Source organism: Rhinopithecus bieti, unplaced genomic scaffold, assembly GCF_001698545.2.
Source record: "Rhinopithecus bieti isolate Rb0 unplaced genomic scaffold, ASM169854v2 scaffold_9981, whole genome shotgun sequence".
Lineage (NCBI taxonomy): Eukaryota > Metazoa > Chordata > Mammalia > Primates > Cercopithecidae > Rhinopithecus > Rhinopithecus bieti.
In genome coordinates, this window is record NW_016806838.1 from 1,151,741 (window position 1) to 1,162,976 (window position 11,236).

The window sequence follows — 11,236 nt, forward strand, 5'->3', positions numbered from 1 at the left end:
CCAAGGAGACATAGTCCCTGCCCACACATGGCTAGAGCCAAGTGGAAGAAACAGATATTAACAAATAAGCACAGATAAATGCCTTGTTTCTTTGATCTAAGACATTATCAATTGTAAGAAACACGACTTCATCACAGGCACACATAGTTTGTAAGATGCAGCCAAGGTTGGAAGCTTTAAACTATTGAGAAACAGATGTAGATATAGCATATAATTGTATAATTGTGAGAAGTGCTATGAAGAAAAAGTACAAAGCACTATAGGAGATGCTAATGGGGTGTGGGAAGGATTAATTTAGGCTGCAGGAATCATAGAACCCCTCTTGAAGGGAGTGAAGGATGCTGGAAGAGTAAGGCGGTTGAAGAAAGTGGCTATCATATGTGCAGTCCCTCAGGCAGGACTCATACCGGAGATGCAAGGATGTGAAGGGCCAGTGTGGTTCCAGGAGGGCCAGTGTGTGTGTGTTTGAGTGGGGGCAGTGCCAACAGAGTGTAGCCGTGGCCAACAGCTTCAACATGCGGGCTCTTGCAGGTTACATTAAAGACTCTGGGTTTTATTCTAAGTCCATGGAGAACCATCAGGGGTTTTAAAGCAGGAGAGTAACATGGTCCAATTCTTGTTTTTAAAGGTCGCTCTGGCTACAATATGAAGAGCAGATTGTGGGAGCAATAGCAGAGATTAGTTAAGAGACACTAGCAGTAGTCCAGGAAGAAAGGATGGACTCTTCTTTAGGGTGTGGAGAGAAGCTGATGGATTTGAGACACATTTTGGAGGTATAATTGAGAATACTTGGTGATACTTATATACAGAAGAGGGTGTAAGAATTAAGGATAAACTGTCTGGTTTCTGACATGAGAACTTGAGTGAATGGGGATAACCTTTCCTGAGATGAAAAAGAACAAACTTTGGAGGAGAAGCCTACAACTTCTTTTTTGGACATAAGTTTGGAATGTTTAAGAGAGTCCTAAATAAATAGTCAAGTTGGCACTTAGATGTGAGTCAACTCGGCATTTAGACATGAGTGTGGAGTGCAGAAGAGAGGTCTGGGTATCTCCATGTCTGCAGTTGGTGTCTAGATTGGGAGTTTTCAGAAAAATGATGTTTAAACTAAGAGGTTGTCTAAGGAAAGCACATATTGTGAGAAAAAGACCAGGGTGAAAGCTTAAGGTGCCCCAGCATTTAGAGGTGGTGTGAAAGATGTAAGTCCGACAAAAGGGATGAGCAGAAATGGCCAGAGAGAGCAGGGGAGCCAGGCACCCGAGGTGAAGGCCAAGAGAAGAGAGTTTTAAGAAGCAGGGAGGGATCAGTGATGTCAAACACTGCAGAGATGGTCAGGAAAGATGTACCCTTTGGATTTTGCACTGAAGAGACCATGCATCACTTTAGCAATAGCAGGTTTTGGCTTGCGGTGAGGAGAATACAGACTAAGATGGGCTAATGAGGAAGCGGAGGCAGACTGTGTAGGCAGTGCTTTCAGGAAGCTTGGCTAATGACGGTATATGGGAGAGGGTGGAAACTAGTGAGGGTGATGAGGTCAAGGGAGGATTTAGTTTGCTTTTGTTTGGAGAGCCATTTGCCCAAGTGGGAAGCTAACACTATGATCCACACAAGAATGGTGGGTTGAAGATACAGGAAACAAATGACAACATTAGAAGGGTAACATTCCTGAGCCCCTAGGGAATGTTGCATCTACAGCACAATGCAAGCCATATATGTAATTTTAAATATCTTGGTAAATATGTTAGCAAAAGTAAAAACAAAGGAGTGAAATTAATTTCAATAACATATTATGCTCCACACAAAATATTCAAAATATTACCCTTTCAGCATGTAATCAACATAATAAATTATGAATGAGACATTTTACATTCATTTTTATCCTATTTTACACTTACAGCATATTTCCACTCAGATTGGATACATTTCAAGTGCTCAGTAGCCACATGTAGCCGCTGGCTACTATACTGGACAGCCCAGGTCTAGAGCACAGGTAGAGGCATTGACCTCTGATGAAGTAAACAACATTTTCTCCCTTGAAAGATAGAAAGGAACAGCTGCAGGAAGGTTTGAAGATCTGGTGGTAGGTGAATGAAGGATATTGGGAGGAATGTTCAAGACCATTCAGTACAACTACCAGGACATTACTTAATCTTTCCATCAATATACTTCTGCTCCCTTGAAATTCCCTTTTACTTCCATACTACTTTGAGAAGTCACCGGGCTTCTTGAGTGATACAAGGTAGGCATATTTTATGTTGGAAAGTCTCCCATAATATCTTTTAAAAATCCCCTTTTAAGCACCATAAGGGCTATTTTTATACATCATCTTCTCATACCTTTGGAAAGACAAAGCATTTTTCACTGGCAAAGCAAGTGTAAGTTCTCGGTCCTAAGCCCAGTCTTGCCATTAACACTTCACTGTGCTGGGCAGTTCCCTTCATAGGGACTGATGGTCTGAGCAACAAGCATAAGAAAGATAAAGAGACCCTGCTAGGTATCTAAATGGCCACATGCATCATCAATAATGATAAGAACAACAATGACAATGATACTCACAGGCCCGGCCACATCCTCTTGGTGCTGGCAGTTGATGCCCCCTCAAATCTATGTTTCACTCATCTAAGGATCAGCAAAACCCCAAGTGTGAGTCTGCCTAGGCCTTTTCCTCCTCTCCCTTCAAACCCACATGTATCTTGAGGTAAATCTAATCCACATGTTTCTGATTCATTTACACTTAACTCATCAAAATGTTGTTTTCTAACAGCTATTTGATGGCCAAAAACTCTTTCTTAAAGCTCCTTTCTTACAAATAGGATGTTGTGGTTTGCCAAGAGAAAAAGAATAAAACTGGTCCCCAAAAGGTTTGAATCTGACTCAAAACTAAGAAATCTTGAAGTTTGGACCAAATTGGGCCAGAAGCTTTCTCATTATTCCTCATAACCTTTCTCCCCCAGGTGATTTTCAACTCTCAGTTCAGTGATAGACAGAGTAACAATGCTTAGGCCAGGCAGGGTGCTGGTCCAGGATTGCGTTTGACACTGGTCACATTCGCAAGGGACATTTTTCAGTCAATTCACTTTTCCTCCCTTGAAATTCCCTTTACCTCCGCGGTTTACAGTGGGCCTCTTGTCCACTAAATGGCAGCTCCTTTACTCACCCCAGGGCGCTTTCTGCATACACAAACTGCTCCCCTCGGGTGGGGCTATTCATGGTACTTGGAACCATACTTCTTTCTTCATTTCCTCTTCTCAATGAAAGCTCTGTGTCAAAGGTTTCAGGAAAACAAAAATCCCAGAGCATGAAGAATTTCATGGCCCTGCAAAGAAACAGAAAATACGTTAGGTCAGATGTTAGGCTGATAAACTCACCAACTCCCTTTAACTTAAGACTTTAATTAAAATGACCCTCGTAAGGGAGATTAAAAAATAAACACTAATTTATGGTTTCTCTCTGGAAGCCTGTAAAATCTACATGAAAACACTACTTCTGGTTTATTGTAGCTTCCTAAGGCACCCTGTCCAGATGGATTTTATTGCTGCCATTTGGAATTAAGACAAATCTTCAGCAGCCCTCACAGGCATAGATACTCTGATCTTCCTCCATGTTTGTTTCTCTTTGGGCAGCTTCCAGACATGGGCCACTGGACGCATGTTACACTAGCAAGATGAGTTTATGAGGTCTCTCTGCTGTAGGAGCAAACTGTGTAGTCTGGCAGTAGTAACTAGGACACAATAAATGTCCAAAAATTATGTGTTGAATTAATCTGTATCAAAAAAACTCAGTGGGTCTATGGATCTAGCAGAATAGAGAAGAACCATATTCATAGTTTGCAAAGCAAGGGAAGAAATGAAAAGTGTGGTGGAATAAGGAGAAATGCAGAGAGAAGGTAACTAGTAAAGTCATTTTGTAAACAACTCCAACCATTGCCTCTCTTCCCAGCGAGCAATGAATGACAATTTCTAGAAAGTTTTACCAAGGTGACAACGGATAAGACAAGATAAGCCGGATTTTGTGATGTATACCAATCTAGAGCTATTTTGTTATACCTTCCTGGAGCAATGGCAGAAGCCCACACTTTGGTGCATAGAAATGGAGTTTTCGCTACTAGGAAGAAAATAGGATAATGGAAGAAATAAGGCACAATCTTTGGACTGGGAAGGAGCATTTTCCTGTTTCTCTCAGGCCAGTAGTTCACTGGGCCCAGACGCTAAGACATGGATATCCTGGATTCATTCCAGTAGTGAGGATGAGCTGTCCCTGGGAAAGTGGCAGGAGCCAGAAGCAACAGCAATGCAGAGAGGTGGCCAGTTTCTGGGCAGCCAGGATGTAGGGCAGCAGCTGTGATGCCCTATAACTCAAGCAGTGAGGCCCAGTACAGTACCAATCATCTGGTGTCCCAGTGCCAGTAGGAAGGTCAAGAGCAATCAGCCCTGCCTGTGCACTTGAGGTGAGCAGTGCCTCACTCTGAGGCTGGAGTCAAGTCATCACCAGTCAACACCCCCATGAGACAGCAGAGAGGCAATATCAGATTATTCCATACTCAGCCAGAAGCAAGATCAGAAGATGGAACCTGAGGGTTTGTTCTAGTCACAGCCTTCCACAAAACTCTCAGAGCATCTGAGTGGCATTTTGGAGATGGTTCTGTCCAGAAAGTCTGCAGGCATGAACTCATGTTCTCACAATCTTGGACTTTACGAAAGCAGAACTTGGTTCCCTAGAAAGTCTTGGAACATATATAGGTGACATGAATAATGCCATGCTTAGGAGCCCCAGCCAACTATTTAGTTCCCTTATCTAAGACTGGCACTTTAGGATTCCCCCACATTTGACACCACCTGTCATCTTCTGCCATCACACAGAATCTTTTCCTGATGTAAAAGGATCAGAAATGAAGGTTAATTTGTATTTTTTTAATGTAAAGAAGAAGGCAAAGCTTGTGTACCTTGAGTTATACTCCTTGATATCCACAGATTTTCCAACCTGGTGATGTCTCCCTTTGGGATGCTCCTCTCATGTATCTGGTAGACCCCTGGCCCCCTATTTTCTGTCCGCTCTTCATGAAGAGTGGTTAAGCTCCCCAACCTCTTCCTGTACTCTTTGGGATAGGGAATCTTCCCACATCCCATTCAAAAACATGTTCAAAATGTCGCTTGCTGCTCACCAACTAATGGATATGACAGAAAAATGTATATATACATCATTTGTCATTTCTGCCCCCACCATGTCTCCTGAAAGGAGTGAATTCTGGAAACTAGAAGATCTTTTTAATAAGCTGAGCTCCACATTATGGTTCTCAAAATAATGGGCTTGCACATGTTGATGGCAATGTGATGAAAGACGTTTTCCAAATGCCTTTCACCAGGACTCACAATATGAAATACATTTTGCACTATAGTCCCCCACCAACACACACTATTTTAATTTCATTTTTTAAAATTTATTTCATTTTTTAGAAACGGCAGTGTCACCCACTAAATTGATTTCACAACTCACTATTGGTTTATGATCCACTTTGGAAAATATGGTAGATTTGGGCAGGGGTCTGTGTGGGTGTGTGTGTGCATGTGTGTGTTTGTGTGTCTGTGTGTGAGAGAGATTGTGTGTGTGTGTGTGTGTGTGTGTGAGAGAGAGAGAGAGAGAGAGAGAGAGAGAGAGAGATGGGAGAAAGAGATACAGAAGTGGGTCGGGAAGGGTCAGGAGAAAGGAAGGAAAAGTCTATAGCCTACGGGTAACTTTGGAGTAGATGGTACATGTTTTTAATGAGACTTTTATTAGTCTCCCCCTCTTGATTTCCAGTAAAACCTACATTCCTCAGTGATGCTCAATGGAATGGATTAGCCTGGGGGACAAGGTGTATAACAAAGAGCTATGCCTGATTCAAGGTTGGCAGGGAATGAAACGAGAGGCCGCCCAGGAGAGCAGAAGTGTGTGGACTGTGTATGTTAAATGGTCAACTATCCACATTTCACAGAATTCCATGCACTGGGAAGTCAGCAGAATTTAGAGAATGGCAGGTGAGTGTTATGGAAAGAGGGGAGGCTGGGAAACCAGGAGGACTGGATCTTAATCTAGGGTGGCCTCTAAGAAGTCACTTTGCCATGTGAGCCTCATCATCACCCAGAAAAATGGAAGAATTCTAAGATTTGTAAGATCCTGTCTGCCTCTTTCAATGATTCCTACATTGTGTTCTTTATCCTTAAAAGCACACTTTGGCAGCACATACGCCTTATCTTTTAGTTATTTACGGTCACTGAGATCTCCTTCTTATAGACCAAATAAAGTGTCATTGTTTACCTCCTTTGAATTTTATACCAAGTTAAGGCTCAGTCTTTGGAACATCTCCTCTGACACTTCCATACATGATATTCTTGTCTGCTTGCCACAGATGCACATACCCTCATGTATATGCATGTGAATACACAAACACAGACTGTGGATGTACTGGGTATTTGGCTGGGGGCACTGTGGGTGCACTGGTCATCTAGTTGTGAGGACTGTGGATGAACCGGTCATCTAGTAGGGGAGACTATGGATGCACTGGTCATCTGGTTGGGGGCACTGTGGACGCACTGGTCGTATGGTTGGGGAGACTGTGGATGCACTGGTCATATGGTTGAGGGAGCTGTTCAGGGCCTGGTCATCTGGTTGGGGGACTGTGGATGCACTGGTCATCTGATTGGGGAACTATGGATGCACTGATCATCTGGATAGGGAGACTGCGGATGAACTGGTCATCTGGCTGGGGAGACTGTGGATACACTGGTCACCTGGTTGGGGAACTGTGAATGCACTGGTCATCTGATTGGGAAACTGTGAATGCACTGGTCATCTGGTTGAGGAACTGTGGATGCACTGGTCATCTGGTTGAGGGGAGTGTGGATGCACTGGTCATCTGGTTTGGGAAACTGTGGATGCACTGGTCATCTGGTTGAGGGGAGTGTGGATGCACTGGTCATCTGGTTTGGGAAACTGTGAATGCACTGGTCATCTGGTTGAGGGGAGTGTGGATGCACTGGTCATCTTATTTGGGAAACTGTGAATGCACTAGTCATCTGCTTGAGGGGACTGTGGATGAAGTGGTCATCTGGTTTGTGGTACTGTGGATTCAGTAGTCATCTGGCTGGGGGACTGTGGATGCAATGGTCATCTGGTTTGTGGTACTGTGGCTTCACTGGTCATCTGGCTGGGGGACTGTGGATGCAATAGTCATCTGGTTTGTGGTACTGTGGATTCACTGGTCATCTGGTTGGGGAACTGTGGATGCACTGATCATCTGGTTTGTGGTACTGTGGATTCACTCGTCATCTGGTTGGGAAGACTGTGAATGCACTGGTCATTTGGTTGAGGGGACTGTGGATGTGCTGGTCATCTGGTTTGTCCCTCCATGTCCCTCTCCACCTGATCTCTGTCCTGAGGCTGATGCGAGTGTATACCCCACCAGTAGTCTCCTGGGTCTCCTGCTGCCCACTGGGTTAGTGGAGAGCCCTGATGGGGTTAGGAGAAAACAAGGATGAATTCTGGGTATTTTTCTTGCTACTTATTCTAGGTATCCTGGAAATTTATTCTCCCACTTCCTTCCCTGTGAGGCTGCCCTGAGCTGCTATGTCTCTCACTCTTCTTCTCAGAACTCTCTTCCTTCTGGTTCTGGCAATGTCTTCTCTTTGCTCCCCCACCCCAGCCTGGCAGTGGAAATGACTCTGCTGCTTCCAGCCCTTGTTCCTGCCCCCTCCTTTGTGGCTCCTCTGGATGCCCCCTGCATTTGTATAGCAAATAAGCTCTCACAGCATTTGGACAATTCTAATTGCAGGGCACCATCTGACCCTGTTGACACCTTATACAGTGTACGAGTCATAAAAGATCTCTACACTTCATCCTTGGAAGCTGGTGACAAAAAGAAGTTAATGAGATTTTAGTTGCTTTAGAAACCAGTAGTTACAAATTTTAAAATACATGTTTTATGAGAGATAAAATTTTCTGTTTTAATAATATTAATAAATATGGATTAGGAAAATTAAATAAAGATAAAATTGGTGATAAAGGTATTAGAGAAAATATCAGTTCTTGAAATGGCACAAAAGCTTGAATCATAAATTGATCAATAAACTCATGAATTTGATAAATGTTTATCTCCCTTATGGTCATATATGTCACATAATCAGGGCACTATGTTGAGCCTCTTCTCTGTTAAAAAATATACTGTGTATATATTATATATACATACATATATTACATATGTGCATACATAAAAGCCCACCCACAATGAGGAAATACAGTGATTTATGCTATATATCTGTTTACACGATATATCATTTTATTTGGCTAAGAGTATTAAAGAAAGAACAAGTATTGAACATTTCATTGATTACAGGCATATGTAATTTAAATCATATATTGGAATAGTGATGATTCCATAGTTTATTTCTCAAAAGTTGTGTGACTATCTTGAATATCTCAGGGGAAAAAAGTATCTTAAGTTAAGTTCATTAAAAAATACAGAAAACTCTGAATACTGAATGTGCAGTCAGATTGTGAAAAGCATATGGCCAGGGCCCTCTGTTCACCTCTTCATTTCTTAAAAGAATTGTTCACAGCACTTAGCTCAGAGTTGTGCACCTAATAGATAACTGAAGTATGGACCTGACTGTTGATCAAGTTACATTAAGCCAAGTTAAGACCTTACTATAATTCTTTCATGTCCACACACACACACACACACACACATCTGCAGTCAGATTAATGCTTCATTTATCTGACATTATTTTTGTACATTTCCCAAGTAAATAAAGCTCATCCACTTAAAGTTACATTTCTTTAATTGGGATCACAAAACTTTCTAAAAGAAAATACACACTACTCTACCTTCTTAAACAGAAAATTCCCAACATGGTGTAGACTGTAAACAGTGACTCATGATGGTTCCAATTATGAGCATCACTCATTTTACTGGGCCCTCACATTCTGTTGAGAATCGTTTAGAGATCGTCAGGCTATTTATTATTTTTAAGCTGCTTTCTAAGCAGCAGAGGCAGTGAGGCCTCTCCCCTTCCTAAAAGCACCTTACATCTGCTGACAACTTTTGTCCCCAGAAAAAATCTGACATTTGGTCTCTGAAGAAAATATGTTTTCTGCCTGGGAAGGATCCAGGTATAGGATTGAGCCTGAGTATTGAAACAAATCTTTTAGTAACTGTAGCCATCACCCTGATTAGATTCTTAGGGAACCAAAAAGGCAGCTCCACCCAGGAGTAAATACACTGAAGGACAATATCCCAGACTATAGCCCTCCTTATTTTGTCCCTCTAGGGTTCTCCTGGCTGCTCCATGCCCTTGCACCCTATAGAGAGGCCCGTGCCCTGCCCACTTAATCAGAGCACACAGTCTGCTCCCCTATTTATGGGAGAGGTTTGTTGGGTGAACAACCTTGTTGTACAAAAAACAAAGGAACCTTATAACCAAAAGATCATCTCCTGTTGAAGAAAAGCTGATTCCATAAAAGGATTGGATGAATAAAGACATCAGTTGTAATTCAGAGAATAGAAGTGGTATTTTTAAAAAGTATAATTAGTATCCACAGAGAGTTTTAAGAAGATAACGCATTCAGAAACCTGGAACAGGCTAACTACAAAAAAAGAGAAGCATTCAAAGAACAAGAAAGAATACTTGGAAACTTTAAAAATAACAATTTTCAAAATAAAACAGCCATATCAACAATAAAACAAAAGTGCCTAAAGATGAGGGTAGTGGTCTGCAATCTACAACGAAGCAAACCACTCATAATGTAGAGCAATAAGACAATGAAATGAAAACTGGGATAGGAAAGTTAGGAGACAAAGAGGAGAAATCTACCAGATCCAGTATATGTTCAATAAAAGTTTTAGAAGGAGGGAACAGAGACAAGGGAGGGGAGAAAACAATCAAAGAAAGGAGGAATAAACTTTCCCTAGGTTGAGGAGCAGTAAGAATCTACAGATTGGAAGGGGTTTGTAAGATCTCAACAAAATGCTGGAAAAGATTCCACCCTGGGGATAGGAAACCTTACAGTATTTTTAAAAATAAAAAGAAAACTTTAAAGATTTCTAAGAGAAAAAGTCTTTATATGGGAACTTGAATCAGACTAACATCAGACTACTTGTTGCTGACAGTAGATGCTACTTGTTGCTAACAGTAGATGCTAGAAGTCAGTTAAGTAATGCAAATATACACATTTGGAGAGAAGCAAGGGACCCAGAAAATGCACCTGTGTATCATGCAAGGAAGCTGGAGGAAGACACCGCTAGCTATTTGCCCAATGTAACTATTACCTTCTTTTCCTAACAGAACCCCAGTTTCTTGGGGCAGGGCGGTGGGTAACCAATGTATCCAGCTAGAATTATTTACATCACCAGGCTCTCTTGAAGCTAAGAGTGGGCACATAACCCAGTTGTGGCCAGTAAGTGTAAGCAGAAGTTGAGCTTGAATTGAAACTTTCTGGATGCCTTTTTCAAAAACTCAAACTTTCTATCCTGACTGTTTCATGCCTTTGCCCTTTTCCCACCTCTGTTTTAGAATGTGGACTTGATGACTAGAGGCGCACACTATCTTGTGAGTAAAAAGACCGAAGCCTACATTGTAAGGAAGCTAATAGAAAAGGATGGAGAGAGCCTGCATCCCTGATGAAAAGCAAAAATCATGAAAGTATTAAAAGACTGTAATCCCAGCACTTTGGGAGGCCAAGGCTGGAAGATCATGAGGTCACGAGGTCGAGACCATCCTGGCTAACATGGTGAAACCCCGTCTCTACTAAAAATACAAAAAATTACCCGGGTGTGGTGGCGGGCACCTGTAGTCCCAGCTACTCGGGAGGCTGAGGCAGGAGAATGGCGTGAATCCTGAAGGCGGAGCTTGCAGTGAGCCGAGATCATGCCACTGCACTCCACCCTGGGGAACAGAGTGAGACTCCGTCTCAAAAAAAAAAAAAAAGAAAAGAAAAGAAAAGTATTAAAAGAAAGGTGGGGAGATTTTAAAAATAACTTTAGAGGAAAAAAGACTATTATAAGTATGACACAAATTCAGAAGCCATAAATAGATTTAAGGAAAATTTTAAATTTCTGTATCAGAGAAAATAACCCCACAGATAGTCAAATAATTACTGATGAAATGGAAAGAACATAATTGTAACTCCTATCATAAAAAGCTAATTTCCTCAACGTATAGTGAGATCCCTAATAATTGCTACAGAAAAAAAAAAAAAAAAAAAA